The sequence below is a fragment of the Equus asinus genome, chromosome 12, assembly GCF_041296235.1.
Source record: "Equus asinus isolate D_3611 breed Donkey chromosome 12, EquAss-T2T_v2, whole genome shotgun sequence".
Taxonomy (NCBI): domain Eukaryota; kingdom Metazoa; phylum Chordata; class Mammalia; order Perissodactyla; family Equidae; genus Equus; species Equus asinus.
Window position 1 is genome coordinate 5,844,408 of NC_091801.1, and position 17,582 is coordinate 5,861,989.

At 35.3% G+C, this 17,582-nt stretch overlaps 1 long non-coding RNA gene and 1 pseudogene across 6 annotated transcripts in view; one reads left to right on the forward strand and one right to left on the reverse strand.

Annotated features, from left to right (window-relative positions):
- The window catches only part of LOC139039873 (uncharacterized), a 423,143-nt gene extending 409,439 nt beyond the window's left edge, over nucleotides 1-13,704 (forward strand). For 4 of the 6 annotated variants that reach the window (XR_011493091.1, XR_011493094.1, XR_011493092.1 and 1 more), the window contains 3 exons: nucleotides 3,960-4,085; nucleotides 4,183-4,330; nucleotides 10,741-12,356. This is a non-coding gene — a long non-coding RNA (uncharacterized lncRNA). Of the gene's footprint in view, nucleotides 1-3,959; nucleotides 4,086-4,182; nucleotides 4,331-10,740; nucleotides 12,357-13,559 lie in introns of those variants that run through there. The other 2 variants (XR_011493095.1, XR_011493096.1) reach the window with 1 other exon arrangement.
- Nucleotides 13,705-15,505: 1,801 nt separating this feature from the next.
- Nucleotides 15,506-17,163, reverse strand: LOC106822062 (calcium-binding protein 39-like pseudogene; annotated as a pseudogene).
- Nucleotides 17,164-17,582: the final 419 nt, after the last annotated feature.

Genomic DNA, 17,582 nt, shown 5'->3' on the forward strand with positions numbered 1-17,582 from the left:
TTGAATGTTTATAAAGTCTAATTAAGAATATTTCGAGTTGACTATATGGTATTTTTTTATGGTCCCTGGGAATCTCTTCTCAATACCACAAAGCATTTCTGGTTTTTGTTTGTTTCTTTGCTTACTCATTGACTCAGGCATTTCCTTTTCTTCTTCAAACAAACTTGGAAGTTTAAACCCTTTCATGATATTCATCTCTACCTCTACTGAACAGTAAAAATATTATTTGTTGAATGCTTATAACGTGATAGACATGTTATCTCCAATTTAGAAAGGCGAAAAAAAAAGAGGCTCACAGCAATTAAATAACTTGCCATAAATCATACTCCTAGGAAGATACAAAGCTGGAATTTGAGCCCAGTTTGAAATCCAAGCACCTAAACGTGACACAGGGAAGTGTCCGTCACAGACTTGTGCCGATGCTCACTTCAGTCTATTGTTCACCGAAGTAAAACTTTATTTTTTCTCTTCCATGGTGCAAAAGAAGAAATTTTCTTTAAATATTTATTATTTAAATAAAATATTTGATTCAATCAACTTTTAAGCACTCGGACTCTGCAAAATACTGTAATTACACCGTGATGACTGGTAAAGCAAACTAAACTAAGGGTTGTTCTATTTTTTAACTGTAATCACTTTTAATTTCATCCTTACAGTAACCTTGTGAAATAGATGTTATTATCTTCCTTTAGCAGGAAGTAAACTGAGGCTTATTCACAATCACCAAAGCCTAAGGCATGCACATATTCAACTTCATAGCTACAACCAAATAATTTTCCAAAGTTGTGGTACTAATTTATTATCCCATCAGCAGCATAAGAGTTCTAGTGGCTTCACGTTATTTGCAACACGTGGTGTACATATCTGTCTTTCATTCTAATCATTGCAGTGTGCCTGTGGTGATATTGCGCTGCAGTTTTAATTTGGCATGAACTTATGACTAGTGAACACAAGCACCTTTCATATGCTTTTTGGACCATTTGTAGATCCTCTTTGGAAGTTTTCTTTTGCCAATTTTTGTATTAAGTCTTCTGTCTTTTTGTGATTGATTGATAAAGGTTCTTTATACATTCTGCATATGTCCTTTTTCAGATATATGTATTATGCATGATTTCCTCTACTGAGCAGCTTATCTTTTTCTCTCTTAATGGTATCTCTTGTTGAACAAGAATTTTTCATTTTAACAGAAGCCAGTTTACCACTTTCTTTTAATGCTCTGTTTAACAAGTCTGCCAACTCAAAGGTCATGAAGATATTCGGCTATGTCATGAAGATATTCTGCTATGTTTTCACTCAAAAACTTTATTGTTTTACCGTTCACGTTTGATTGATCTGAAATTTAATTTTGTGTATGGTGTGAGGAAGGTGTCAGTATAATTTTTCCATATGGATATCCAATTGACTCAGCACCTTCTCTATTGTTCTGCAATTACCATCTTTGTCATAAATCATTAGACTGTAGAAGTGCAACCTGTTTCCTGATTCTCTATTTCATTGGTCTCATTGGTCTATTTATGTCAACACCACCATTTCATCTTGAATTTCACATCTTCTGAGTTTATTTTTACTTCTTGAAGAATATCTTTTTAAAAATTTCTTTCAGCAAGGTTTTGTTAGTGGAAAATTCTTTGTTCTTGTCTGAAATGTTGTTTTTTTCTTTATCCTAAAAGACAGCTTAGCTACCTAGATTTACAATGATATTCTCCCAGCATTTTGAACATACTATCATATTGTGGCTTCTTTTAATACTGCCAGTTTAATTGTTATCCTTTTGTAAACAATTCATTTTTCTTCTGGCCACCTTTCACACCTTCTGTCTCTATTTTATCTACTGCTGTTTCATTTCTACTTGAATTCCCAGGTGTGATTTTTCTGCCTCCAATGTTTCCTAAATCAGAGGGTTCATGTCTTTCATTGATTCTTTAAATTTCTCAGACATTATCTTTTGAGCAGCCGCTTTTACTTTCTGTCTTCAGCTTAGGAACTTCTATGAACTGAATGTTGAACTTCTGTCTATTTGATTGATGTCCTAGGTTTTTTCAACATCTTTATCTCTGAATTTCTCTTCAACTAATATCTTCAATATGTAATACCAGTTAAATAATCATCTTATCACTATGGGTAATTTTAAAGAAAATATCTTTTTAATTCCTCAAGATCTGTTGTTTTTTCCCCCAAGACTATCTGTCTTTTGGTCTTAGTATCCTGCTCATTTTCTATTTTTTTTCAAATTATTTTCTTATGATTTTTTTATCTTAAATATATTTATTTAATAGCTTCTCTCCAATATTTCTAAGATGTAACAAGATCAGGAGACTTGTGCTTTTCTTTCTGTATCTACTGATTCTGGTTCACATTGGATTGTTTCTTTATGTCATTTCTTTTCATTCTGGACTGAACTAATCTTCAGTGGGGCTTTATCTTTTGGATTTATCAACAGCTTGGGTTGAAAACAAATCTTCAATAAGATTTTGTTTATTTTAAAAGTCTCTCCAGGGGTATTATTGGAACACTTTTACGTTAATTCCTTATATATGAATGTATGTCTTTGTCTTTGTCAAGATGTGGTCCAGTGCTCATTTCATCTGCAAGGTCCTCCTGGCCATTCTCAAGTTGATACTTTATTATAGATGCTGTTTGTATAAATAAGAGTAACTCTACTCTAATTTTACGCTAATTTACATGTAATAGTAAAAAAAAAAATCAAACATCGTCTACTCAGTTTCTCAGCTAAATTAGGACCACTTTTCCACTCCTTTCTTTGAAAGACCTCTGTGTTCATACAGTGTGATTAAGGGGACAGAGTGGGAGGTGTTCAGTGGAGGGTGTTTTTGTCCCCTGGATGCAGCTTATGGACTGAAATAATGAAGGACAATTATCCAGGCCAATTCTTTAATTTCTTTGTTATTCTGACATTCGATTTGAGTGGTGTGAGAAGCTAACAACTGTATTTTACCCACTCTTTTCTGTCATATAGTTATTTTGAAGGTAATTAGTAGAAGAGCTAATATATACATCCATACAGGGAAATTCTCTAATTGTGTATATGAGCTTCTTTAGAAGGTTTTGTACACATATTTGAACTTTTTCATGACTTTTAGTAAACACCCCAATTTAAAACACACACACACACACACACACAAATTTCTCCTAGTCTCAACCTATAACTCTGCCGGACACGTGCAGAGAGGAAAAGTCCAGTCAGTGCCAACTCAGGCACGTGGCTCATCGTGAGTCTTGCCCAACTTGGCCTGCTGGCGCAGCCTCTGAGGTGCATGCAACTCTCACGGTGCTCAAAAGCTAAAATCTAATTTTACGTCTTCCCTGAATTTCTGCAACTCGCATGGTGCTCAAAAGCTAAAATCTTATTTTACGTTTTCCCTGAATTTCAGCAGGGCTTTTAATCCTCTCCTGGGAGGAGATTTAAGAAAGAGAGATGTGCTCCTAAAACAATTTAAGCAAATTGTAAAACGGAGCTGAGCACATGAATTCAGAATAGTTTCAACCTTCAGAAAGGGCAGAGGGCTTAACCATTTTCTGAGCTAATAGAAAGAAAATTTCCCACATGAAGCTGTACCACACGCTGAACAATCTCAGGGATGGGCAAAATTTCTGATCTACGGTTTTCCCTGAATTCACTGGTGACATCCCACTTTGAGTCTTACAATCTCTCTTCTAGACCGTAAGCTATTTAAGGGCAAAGACTTCCTTATTCATCTTTAAGTCCTCAGCCCCAGACTTAATGCTGGCAGCTGTCACTCGGTGAATATTTTCTGAATTAATTATTCCATATTTTTTATAATCATCTCTTGATTCTTGGGAGCCCCCAGTAAAGGAAAGAATTGTCCCACTGGTGAGTGCTCTTAACCACTTCTGGTTTGGTGCTGCCTGCTTTGAATCCATTTTTATTCAAATGAACTCTTAAAATTTTGAATATGCCTCATTTTATCTTTCAACAGTTTTGGTGTCAGAAGAGGAAACCAAAGGAGATGCCCAGTGGACCCCAGGCATGGTGAGCAACAAGGAGTAGGTTCCTGTTGAGTCCCTGGAGCTCACCGCTTTCCCATTGCCCCTGGAGGTCATGGGTAAGTCCCTCGCAGGTCCTGGATCCTACTTTCACAGTTTTTTTGTTATAAGCTTTCAGACATTATTTGAGTTTTTTTTTTTTTTTTTCTGGATCAGGTATAGAAACTGGCTGGAGTCAGACCAGATCCAATTTAAAATCGAGACGAGGTCCAGGGTCAGACAGGGTCCTGTTTAGAAACCAGACTGGATTTGGGGTCAGACTGGGTCCAACTTAAACTAGACTGGGTCCAGTGAGAAGCCTCAGGTGAGTAAAATTTTGTTTTAACACTAAACAAGTAAGTTAACCTTATCAAAGATAATCTTGAATTACAGTGGCCACAGTGGAGAACTTTTAACCATCTTAGATCACCTTATCCATTTTTGAGGTGCCCAAGAGAAAAAGGGGTCTCGGCCAGGCACTCACTATACAGGGAAAATTATTCTCCCTCTTCTGCAGTTTCTGGAAACCAGGATGAGACCTAGTGGGACACCCCACTTGGTCCTATGCCTACAGATGTCATCCTGGGAAAACTGGCAGAAGCTGGCAAAGGATGAGAATTCTTACCAAAGTCAGCTCTCCCAATCTCTGTGGTGCCCGCTGGAGAGAGGAAGGTAATATTTTATGTCGTCCCTTCCTTTCCAAATTCAGATTGGCAGGAAAAACATCAGTTATCAATCCTTTCTCTCCAAAGGACAGCTTTTGCCTTCTTATTTGTCTCATTTTGTGTCCTGAGAATTTGGCCTGGCAACTGTCAGGTTGGGGGCCCGAAAAATATGAACAGACAGAGATGTGAGTCGCACCCCATTTGTGGCTAGAAATGGCCATACAGAAGTGTGGGTTGTACTCCGTTTGCAGCTAGAGTCCTACTGACTTTTGCTAGCTCTCAGGAGAATTGTCCAAGTCTTTCTTTTGGTTATCTTTGGGAGTGGCTCTGGATCTTGGGAGGATAGTATCTTTTGCATTTTCTTTAGAGATGCCTCTTGTCCCCACAGGATTGTTCAATACTGTCAGGAATATTTACTGTTTCTCCTGGCTGAAATCTGATGGGATATTTTCAAGGATTTTTTTTTTTTTTAAAGATTTTATTCTTTCCTTTTTCTCCCCAAAGCCCCCCGGTACATAGTTGTGTATTCTTCGTTGTGGCATGTGGGACGCTGCCTCAGCGTGGTCTGATGAGCAGTGCCATGTCCGCGCCCAGGATTCGAACTGACGAAACACTGGGCCGCCTGCAGCGGAGCGTGCGAACTTAACCACTCGGCCACGGGGCCAGCCCCAGGATTTTTTTTTTTTAAAGAGCTTTACGGTCAGAAGTTGACCATACTGGAAGCTGATATTCAGAGCCCGATAGGTAGAATAAAAGTATTATATTTAATGCTGGTAACTCTAAAGACGTGACTATTTTAACTAAACCAACAAACTTAAACTAGTTTTTATTTACTGAAGATTATCCTGGATCACATGAACTTGACAAACTTTTGGGTTAGTTTCAATATTTCTGAGAGTATACTTGATTTATATAAATGTTTGTTTGTCTTTAAGCTAACTAAATAGAGTTCTTTACAAATTAACTTTGGAAATATATCATCCAGAAGTAGAAAATATCACACACCTATAATATACATATAGACACACATAAACATACAGACAGATGCAGAGATCTTATAGATTTTCTTTTAAAATTTGAGCCATAAGACAGGTACAGTAATGCAAAACTCACTAGCTCATAAAAGAACAGTAGGATCCAAACTGGGTTCCCGGCTGAAAGAATAGGTTAAGGTTACCTGCTCAGATGGCTAAAGCTTTTACTAATATTTGTGGAAAAGAGTCCTGTAAGTCACCAAAGACAGGAAATTTTTGATTTGTCAACACTGCAAAGATCATCATATCTATTTAAAATTTAAAAATAAATAGCTGCCCACAACGCTAAAGACCTACAGTAAGAATTGTACTTATAAAGATAAAAGTTAATATAGAGAAATACACATTAATTAGGCTTATGACATTCTAATAATCAGAATCATAACGTGAGTAAGTTGAAAATAAATATAACTGGACTTTTTTATGTTTTTCTTTCAAGCATATAATTTTTTAAAAACTTATGAGCACTTTCTTTCAAATAGAAAATCTGGTGCTTTTCTTAAAATTAGGGTGAAGGTAGGGAGAAATGACTTAATGGGAAGTAAAAGAAAGAGTCATGTTATACAGAAGATTACCTCGGTAACAATAAACTTACCGCAGGTCAGACTTTTAAATAATTGCCTGCCTGTTACTCTAGAAATGCTGTCTGACAAAGTGGGCTGAAGAAATTGAGTAATTTTACTGTGGAAATTTGAAAATGATAGCATAAAGCTTTCTGGTCCTAGTGATGATTTGCCTGTATACATAACCTTACTGCATATAAGCAGAGGAAATAAACCATTATTTCTTCCTTTCTGTTTAATAATTTACTGGTAAGTATCCTGCATAGCTATATTTAAACATATGATTTAAAATTACATATATCTTCAGAATTATGCCAGGTATTCAAGTTTTTTGACACATAGAGCGATATTTGTAAGGAAATTACAGGTAAGATTAGAAGGTAAATAATAAAAATAAAGTGGCTTTGTTTTACCAAGAAATCAAAATTTATCATATTTTATAAATATTTTGATTTATTCATTTATTTTATGGCACAGGTAGAGAATAAAAAATAGGACATATAATAAGAAAATGTACAAGAAATAAACCAAAAATTGGTTTTATTGGTTATATTTAGAAAAATATAGTGAATCTCCTCTTTTAGTTGTGAACATTGATTTTGGTGTGAATTTGATCACATTCAAATCTTTCCACCCAATGCTTCTGCATACATTATAACTAATATTCATGTTTTCAATCATAGTGCAATGATTGAAATTTATTCAATTTCATATATTTCAGTACTTCAAATGATTGAATTTATGTGTTTTCAATCATAATGCAATGTTCCTGCTAGCATATTAATCACTTGAGGACAGATGTATTGTGTATCTTTAGTGCTTTGTTCCCACCCTTAGAACAGGGCCTAAGATAGATATTTGTTGAACAAAAGACTATTTGGGACCTTTGTCTCCTGTAGAAAGATGTAGGAAATGATTCCTTTTCTGGAGACATCGATGCCAACAGAGTTAAGATCAATGTTAGATCATTAGATTCATTTGATTCATTAGATCATTAGATTCATTCAACCGAATAGATTGTTAAATCAAGACCAAATGAGATTTCTGAAACAAGAATGATAACAATATCAACGTTATCATCATCATCATGACCAATTACTATAAGAAACATTTATAAAGTGTAATATACACTCCACACATTTTCATTAGCCATTTTCAAACATCGTTGCATTTTAGCCTTGCAAAAAGTATTATACTTATTTTATATAAGGGAAAATTGTAACTCTGACCTTACCCGAAAGTCATTCAGTAGGCAAAGATAAAATCTAGCAATCACATCCAGATCCGTTTCACTCAAAAGTTTTGCTCTTTCTTTTCTACCATATTCTTTCTCAATTTTGATACATTTATCACCAGCCACATTCACATTATTGCATAGTACACATATTGATGGACGATTATGCAGCTCTAACACTGTTCAACAGCTTTATTTTAACTTTTTATAATTTCAATATAAAAATTTTCAAACATACAAAATATATAACAAAATCAACATTAAGCTTCAACACCAAATTTTTTATGATTGTTTCATCTATTCTCTCCTGTTTTTCTTTTATATTTGTCTGCCAATTTATTTTAAAACAAATCCCAGACATCGTGTCATTTCTTCTCTAAATGTTTCAGATAACATCTAAAAATAAATAAATGCAGACCTTATGACATAACCACAATGGCATTTCCACAGTTAACAAAATTAGAAATAATCCCTTACTATCATTTAATGCTCAGTCTATTTTCAAATTCTCCCTATTGTCAAAAAAAAGTCATTATACAGTTGGATTATCAAAATCAGGGTTTAAACATAGTCCACTCACTACATATCATTGTTATATTTTTCCAATCCTTTAATCAGAACAGACTCAATCTCCTTTTTTTTAATTTAATGCAATAGAGTTGTTGAAGAAACTGGATCAGTTGTATTGGAAAATGCCCTACATTCTGAACATGTTAATTGCTTTCATCCTCATATGTTCTATTGATGAGAACTTAGATGTAAAGGCTTATATAGATTGAAGTTCAATTTGTTTGTGAGTAGAGGGAGAGAGATTATTTCATGCCTGGTGCTGTGTATTTCATATCACATCACATTATAGGCGCATAAAGTCTGTCTGTCTCAATCTTAGAGATGCCAATGTTGACCAGTGGGATGATTAGATAAAGAAAGATAAAAATGAAACAAAACATTGTGGATAAAATATTTGATTAAAAATGTACTAATTCACTATTCTCAAAATTGAAAATTAGTTATTAAAGAGAAAAAAAGTCAAACATTTACCTTGCTTCTCCAATATAAACTATTTTTAAGATACTCAGGCTGAGTGAATGAGGAGGAGTTATTCTACAAAACCACTAAGAGCAGCTCACTAGTGAAAAGTAGCAGGGTAGTAGTAGGGGCTTTCAGCCCAAATCCCCTCATAACTGTTTTTAATATGTTATATACATCAAGTTTATGAATTACCATGAATTCATCCACATTTTATAGACTTTTATAGAGTAATTAGCTTGAAATTCAGGAAAACTTTAACACAAAGTTGTTCAAAATCAAATATGTAATCCTATTTCTCTTCTATCACCTCCAAAATTGCATCCTAGATACATATTTTTACATATTCAACTGCACATATACATGTATTTTTTTTTTAGGAAGATTAGCCCTGAGCTAATGTCCACCACCAATCCTCCTCTTTTTGCTGAGGAAGACTGGCCCTGAGCTAACATCCATGCCCACCTTCCTCTACTTTATATGTGGGACGCCTACCACAGCATGGCTTGCCAAGCGGTGCCATGTCCACACCCAGGATCTGAACCTGCGAACCCCGGGCCGCCAAAGCAGAACATGCGAACTTAACAGCTGCACCCCAGGGCTGGCCCCTACATGTATTTATTTTTGAATGATCATATAAGTTAATTTATAAATCTTTCAAATAGTTTTTTTCACTTTTTTATCCGTGTACAACAAATATAATTGTAAAGCTAAATACGTGAAGTAATGCTAAAGCTACATGTCTAAAAAGGGCATCTCCCAAAGTTAGAAGCAAAAGATGCTAGAATGTGACCATTTCGTAAGATGATTATTCCTTTACTGCAATCCTCCATCTCCTCTCAGAACTCAGAGTCATTATTAAGGAATATACCTGTAGCCTCAATCTCTATGACTAAGATAGTCATATCCCCCCTAGTCTAATTCAATTTCACACACAAAGTACTCTTTTCAAGAATATATGCCAGCAACTTTTGCCGTGCACGACCCCTTAAAGAGCAAGTCTATTATTAATATCCCCCTATTAAATTCACCATCTGTAGATTATCTGTAAATCCCACCAGAAATAGTAATAACTATATGTTAAGAAGAGTTTATTTAGATTCACAAGAGAAGCTTGAAGTCCTCAATTTTATATTTAATATATTAACTTTCTTTCTATGCTGAAATACCGTGGGCTCCCTGAGACAGAATCTTTCTAACACATCACGGATCTCCAGGGCTTGCCGTAGATTAAGGATTCAATACATATTTGAGGAATAAATGCATTTTTAAACTAGAAGAAATTCTTACTTGTCTTCAAAGACTGAAATTATGTATTAACCATGGTTGCCTTTCAGAGGCAAATGTTTAAGCCAATGTTCCTTTGATTTGGTCCTTGTGCAAGGCCAGCCTCTCCAGCAAAGATAGAGCTTTCAATGCAACAAAGTTGGGTTGTCTGTTCTTATAAGACAATTTTCACAGGAATTAAGCGTGAGTTCTGCCTGAACTATCTGGATGAGACGATCGGACACTGGAAACTTTTACACACATCGGATGTTCACACATATCTTTGCTTTACTTTGCCAACACAGAATCAAGTATCTGTTGCAATAGTTTTTTTATTTATGTCTATTCTATTGTCCATTCTTACCTATCAAATAAGAAATAGATCGGGGCTGGCCCCGTGGCCGAGTGGTTAAGTTCGCGCACTCCGCAGCAGGCGGCCCAGTGTTTCGTTAGTTCGAATCCTGGGCGCGGACATGGCACTGCTCATCAGACCACGCTGAGGCAGCGTCCCACGTGCCACAACTAGAAGAACCCACAACGAAGAATACACAACTATGTACCGGGGGGCTTTGGGGAGAAAAAGGAAAAAATAAAATCTTTAAAAAAAAAAAAAAAAAAAAAAGAAATAGATCAATTATTTTTCTGTGGTTTTAATGAGGTTTAACATGATTTCAAATGTATAAGCTATTTTATTTCTTCTTTATGTACATTTGTTATTTATATTTGATAAATAAATGAAAAGCAATAGGATATATTGGAGTATATGAGGAAGCCATTTGGTTTAAAACTAACTCAGCCTGACCTTGTTTTTCCAAAAGGGCCTCACATGGCCTGTTGAACATGCATTGTACATCTGCTTTAAACATTTACTATGTCCCACAGACAAGAATGATGCCCCTAAAGATAGGGATGTAGTCCCCTCCTATATCAACATTTCTTTACAGATTAAGCATCTCTTCCCGGGAACCAAGGATTAATTACTGACCTGCTGTGCTACCCTGTGACCACTGACCTGCTAACCACTGACCTGCTGTGCCAGCTCAGCATCTCATGACTGTAGTAAAAGAGATATTCCTATCATATGTGATGGATGTTCTTTGTTCCAAGATGGCGGACAACGACTCTGTACACCTCACTTCTTTGGTGCCCATTCTTCCTTGGGGAAGGAAGGCCCCAGGCTAGTTCTCAGATCTGGCTCATAATAAACTCACACCAATTTTGATTTATAGATTATGGATTATTTGTATTGACATATCATTGATTCATAGAAGTTGTTTAGTAATTACAGGAATTATTCAATGTATTACTTTATATTTTCAATTTGTGTAATCTCCTACCTGTAATTAAAGAGAACTTTATTTCCTTCTATAATTAACTAAATCTACTTTCTAGTTTATTTGTAGATTTCATAAAGAAAGTATTAAAGAATAATAATGTAGCTTTTTCACAGACTCTCAAAGAATAATTCTAGGATTCACTATTAAGTATAATATAGATTTTTGATTAAAGATAGGCATTATACATTATTTAAATATCCTATTTCTGGTATTTTAAGAGTTTTAATTTGTAAACCATCAAGATTGAGTATTAAATTTGGGGTATCTTCTTAAATGATGATATGATAGACATTTTTTCTCTCTCAACATGATATATATGTATTCATTATATTTCAGACAAACGAGCCATATTTGAATTTCCCTGAGATAAATTCTGCTTGGTAGAGATAGTTGATTACTTTTAGGAATTATTTACTTTACTTATATGTAATTTAGTATTTTCTCAGTTGTATTTAATATAAAAGAAGATCCATAACGCATGTGCGTGTGTGTCTGCTTGCCAGTATTAAGCGTTAGAAATATTTTCCTTTTGGGGTTTTTTTGTAATAATGAAGACATATTCTAATGTTTGCCACTTGGAAAGGTGGATGTGTTCTCACAGAACCCCCCATATCACCATTTTCCTGGGTACTTCAAGTCTTCTTTCAAATATTAAACAAAAAAAAAATTTGATGGTCACAGTTCAAAGTCACAATGTCTATCTAGTAAGCATTTACCTGGTGTGCATCTTCAGGATTTAGTCTTGTCCTCATTGCTCAATTCCCTGATTATCATGCATCAAATATTTTACTGGAAAATTTGATAATTTTGGGGGGGAGAGTTGTCTAAAGTCATTACGAAAATTTACAGTTCCCAGGGAACCCAGCTCTGATATCGTAGTTGAGGACAGAAAGCCACAGTTCTCCAGCCTGTTTCCTCCTTGGCTGTTTCTGTACCGGAAGTGGTCATAGCCCAGGTGGAGGCAGAAAGAGGCAGCAGAGTTATGAAGTGGGGGAGGCAGAACCACCTGAGGCTTCACATGTCGGTCTGAGAGTGAGAATATCCGTGTAATGTATTGTTCAAACCACGCAATTACGAGCGAAAGAGAATGTTGGAAACAATTAACATCATATAATTCTGAAATATTATTTACTGAATATCCTATGAAATAGTTCTATATCAAAACTTTTCAAAACTAAAAGTCTTTCTGAAAATATATATCCATATACAATAAAGCAATTTTTAAAAACTATGTTGACTATCTGATATAAATAACTAAAATAAGCAAAATAATTTTAGTAATGTCACATACTCTAACCACTTTTCTTAACCACGTCTGTCTCTCATAGCATGTTATTGATATATTTCAGGATAAAAGGATTTTTTCCAATACAGTCTTTTCTATACAATGTTTTCCAAAGTTGCCACTTATTAATAATAATTTAAAGTTTTTGACAACTCCAATTGACTTTTCTCTGTGTATTATAATATTATTATATTATTTTTATTAAGATATGATTGACATATAACAGTATATTAGTTTCAGGTGTACAACATAAGGATCTGATATTTGTATATATTGTGAAATGATCACCACAGGAAGTCTAGTCAACATCCATCACCTCACATAGTCAAAAGATTTTTTTTCTTGTGATGAGAGCTATTAAGATCTACTCTCTAAGCAACTTTTAAAGACACAGTACAGTATTATTGCAATGCAGTATTATTAACCATAACCACCATGCTGTACATTACATCCCCAGGACTTATTCATTTCATTATTATTTTATATATAGCTGGGAGTTTGTACCTTTTGACCCCCTTCACCCATTTTACCTACCCTCACCCCCCAGATTGATTATTATTATTATTCAGTGACAAAGGTCCAAATGTTAATTTCTTTTCTCACATAAGACATTATCATGATTCTCTTATTTTATTTATATTTGTTCTTAATCACATTCAGGTTGGCATTGTGGGGGATCAGAATTTGCTGCCCCAAAGCATGTCTCATTGGCTTGATTATTTTTAAGAACAAAAGGCTCAGAAAAAAACTTTGAGCTTCCCCATAAAAGAATTTAAGATAAAAGGTCTGTTCCAGGAAGGAGCTATCACCATAGATAACCGTAGTATAATATGAACCAGGTGGGGTAGACAGGGAGGAGCCTGGCAAGGCCCATTTAATCAAAGTTCTACCCATGTCCCACTGTCTCTGCGTGGTATGCAAACATTTACCAAACATTTGCTTTTTCATCTCCATGTGACTCGCCTTCCTCCCTTTGAAGTCTCAAATCACTACCCCCAATACCCTCCTTCGTCTTTAACTAAAGATGGCATTTGAGGTGGTGGCTTCAGCCATTTTGATGAGTTACTCAGTTTTCCTGGGTTTTTCCCATGTATACATGTTATTAAACTTTGTTCAATTTTCCCTTGTTATTCTGTTTCAGGTCAATGTAATTCTTTAACTCTTACACCAGCCGGAAGAAGCTAGAAGGTAGAGGAATAGTTCCACCTTCCCTACAGGATCATTATGAAAATACTTAAATTATGAGAATTTACTGTCATGTTATTAAAGTTTGTTGTTCTCACCGCTTCAGTGGCCCTGATTTGTTTCCCAGTCGCAGAACCACAACACCCATCTGTCAGTTGCCGTGCGTGGTGGCGGCTCACATAGAAGAACTAGAAGAACTTACAACTAGGATATACAACCATGCACTGGGGCTTTGGGGAGGAAAAAAAAGAGGAAGATTGGCAACAGATGTCAGCTCAGGGCAAATCTTTCCCTGAAAAAAAAAAGGTCAACACAAAATACAGAAAAGAATTATAACACTGCATGTAAGCTTTCTTTTCATTTATTTTCTCTGATGAACTTCATGCTAATAGAATAATTAAAAATTATCCAGCTAAGTCCTCTTTCTGCACTAGAGATACGCATTTACAGAAAGAGGAACATAGAAGAAATCTCCCTTCCCATTTGCCATTCTCTCCTTCTTTGTCACTTCTCAGATTCTCTACCAAGAAGACTTCATTCTATAACCCTAGTCCTTGCAATTCACTGCTTTGAAAGTTAAATAATGCACAGAGGACCTCTATATTTTCAGAAAATGCAGGTCCTACATGCTCAGCAAAAATGCATAACATTTTGCAGAACCTCTATCCTTAGTATTTTTTATGATTACATTTCTGATGTATTCATTGAATATGCTTGTTACACATTAAGTTTTCTAGCTTATCTCAAATCTTATTTACATGAATAGATTTATGGCATTTAAAGTAGAAACTAGAAATTTAACCCAACATATTTTATCACGTTATTTAACTCTGCTACATTGAGTCACATCATATGAATCAGAATAAATATCCCAAAATGGATTCTGTTTCAGAAATTCATTTTCATTATTGGTACACATATTGTACCAACTTTGATTATTGGTACACATGCGTGCACGCACACACACACCCACACAGAGGGAAAGAGAGATTTTGAATGCTATATTTATTTTAAATCATTTACATAACAGTTAAAATTGCATACTCTTCTATTCCACTTGTATATATGCTTATATTTAACCAAATTTTAGAGTCCATTTGGGATCACTTGGAACCATTAGCTCTGACCAGAACTAAGCAGAAAAAGCAAAACTTAGGCAAAATTAAAACACATTCACTGACTTTTCTATCTTCTAAAATCACCAAAATAAAATTCTCCAAGCTTGGACACTATCCTTATCTCCTAATACTTTTGTCACTGTTTATTCTTCTAAACTCAAGTCTGTAGTAACTTTACATTCACTTCTCTCTCGTATCTAGGTGATCCGGGGATGGAATGTAAAGGTGAAGAAAAGAATTTCCTTTTCTTGAAGAACTATTGAGTAGTCACTCTACATACTATGTCTCATTTCACCATTATAAAGTCTGTTGACACTGTACTTGTTTTTGAAAGATACAATTAACGTTGCATTTGGACCAAGTGATACATTGGGGAAGGAAAGAGACTATGAAAGAGACAAAAGAGTAGGTCATCAAGAACTTGAAAGAACCTCAAACCTTTTCTGACCTAATTTTGTCCTTATTCTCCTTGGCAATTTCTTTCATACTCTAACGGCATTACTCTCTGCTTTGAATCTTTCCCTTTTCTATTCCATCTTCCATGCATGTAGATGAAGACATCTTTCAAATATCTAGATCTATGTCATTGCTTTCTTTTTTTTTTTTTTGATTTAAGTGAATATATTATTCTAGGTTAATTATTTTTTCATTCAAATGTTTATATTCCATCTACCTTGAGCAATGAATTGAGAAAAAATAGGCACCTCCAAAGCCTTCCCCAGAACAATTCCTTTGTGAAATGACACTTGTACAAACTGAACAGATGCGACGGCGACAGTGGCAGGCACTGGGTGAGACCTTCAAGGGGCTGTTTTCTTCAAGTCACGAATCTGTTTGATCAAGTAGTTCTTCTCATCGGTGAACTGCTCATCGTCCGTCCTTTCTTTTTGGAAGCTGCTCAGAAACTCAATGAGTTTGGGTTGATTTTTTAATAGAATCTCCACAATAGGCTGAGTTTTGTGAGGACTGGCCACAAATACCTTAAAGACGTGGAAGGCTTCAAATTGAATGTTGGGACTTTTATCTCGGAGGAGGTTCATCATGAGCTTGAGGTTCTCGGGCCTGCTGATGTACTTTGTCATGATGGCGAAGTTGTGTCGGTCCAGGATCAGCTCACCCAGCAGCTTTAAAGATTGTCTCTTAGTCACATAATTCTCAGACAGAAGCAATTTCTCATAGTCTTCAAAAATAGTGTCATAATTTTGTTCTAAGAAGTCTGCTACCAACACTTTATGTCTGGTTAGTAAATCCTTAAAAGTAGCAAAGGCGTCTGAAGCAATATCAAATGTTGACAACTCCACATACTTAAAGAAATCTCTGAATTGATCAGAAAAGAGGACAATTTTGGCAAGTGGTTCATGTCGAATACATTTTCTCAGCATAATTCCACAGCGTAAGGCAATCTGTGGGGCTTCATATCCTTTGAGGAGCATAAAGAGGATATGAGGATGAGCACTAATGTACTCTACGGTAGGGCTCCGAGTGCCTATCTGTCTTCTCAGGATGTTGTTAAATATCTGGGTAACATCTTTTTTTCCCTCGAAGTCTATCAGCTGTAGGTCAGCTATCAGTGTCACCAGCAGCCCACTATTGTAGAGCTCTTGTGCCAGCTGAGCCACAACTTCAGTTGGGGGTTCCTTGTCATTTGTACCACACAGAATTTCTTTCATTGCTTGCAGCGATTTTGAGACTTCTTCTGAGGCCTTGTCTGTCTTTTTGTCTTGCTTTTCCAAAATGACCATGTTGTCTTTCAGATTTTTCACAATTTCCACTGGATTTTTGTGTGATTTACTAAACAAAGGCATTTTTTCCTCTACAGCAATCTCTTCTTCCAATAAGAAATGCTCAGAAGTTGTGTATCATCTGCAAATTCAACTTCCTCAGCCTTCACCAAAGTCACTGATCAACACAGCTTACTTCTCTCCTCCAGTACGTTGCTCTTGCATGAAGAACATATAAACCACCGACTTTGGGTCTGCATCTTTACTTATTTTCTGAGCAGCAACTACAGGTTTAAATAGAACATTTAGCTCCTGATGTTGTTTCTTCTCAATATTTGATGTATATCTTATAGTATGTTTGGCTTCCATCAGTTAGCTTCAAGTGCTCTCATTTTCCTCACAGCTAACTCCTTATGGTGAAGATTCTCCAATCATTTCTTGGTTGTCTGAAATTGGTTGTCTAGTATATTCTCCAAGAAGGATTCAGAGGAACAACATTCTTTGTTTCATGTTTATAAATGTTTGTCGATGTCCTGAATTCGGAGGAAACAGCTGCACCACCACTCCCTGTCATTGCTTTCTTTAAAAACTGTAAACCATTCCTTTCCACCACATGGACAAGATAAAATGTGTTAACATGACCCCTTATTATATGTGACACTTGCCAATCTGCCACTTTTTCTTCACTTATTCACTTAATAAATAAGTCCTCTAAATGTCTACATTGAGAAAATTTAGCATAGTGATTTATAACACAGGCTTGGGAAACAGACTACCTACATTTTAAAGTTAATCAAACCTAATAGCTGTGTGAACTTGGGCAAATGAAGCTTAATGCTAAGATTTCTCATATCCTGTTGGTATATTTATTGTTTTAGTACATTTAAGAGTTTGAATTACTTAAACATTTGTATATAAAAAAATAACTTAGCCCCTAAACTGACTAATATTTTCCAGAGAAGTAACTTCAACAGCATTTAAGATTTGTTTACTCATGCAGTCAGTATGCTGTAAAAATGTCTGAATTTCATGAATCAGAAATTTATAATATAATAAGGAAGAACAGACATAGAATATTCAACTTCTAATTTTGTCACCAAGATTTATCAAATATATAGTCATGAATTTCTCTGAAAGATA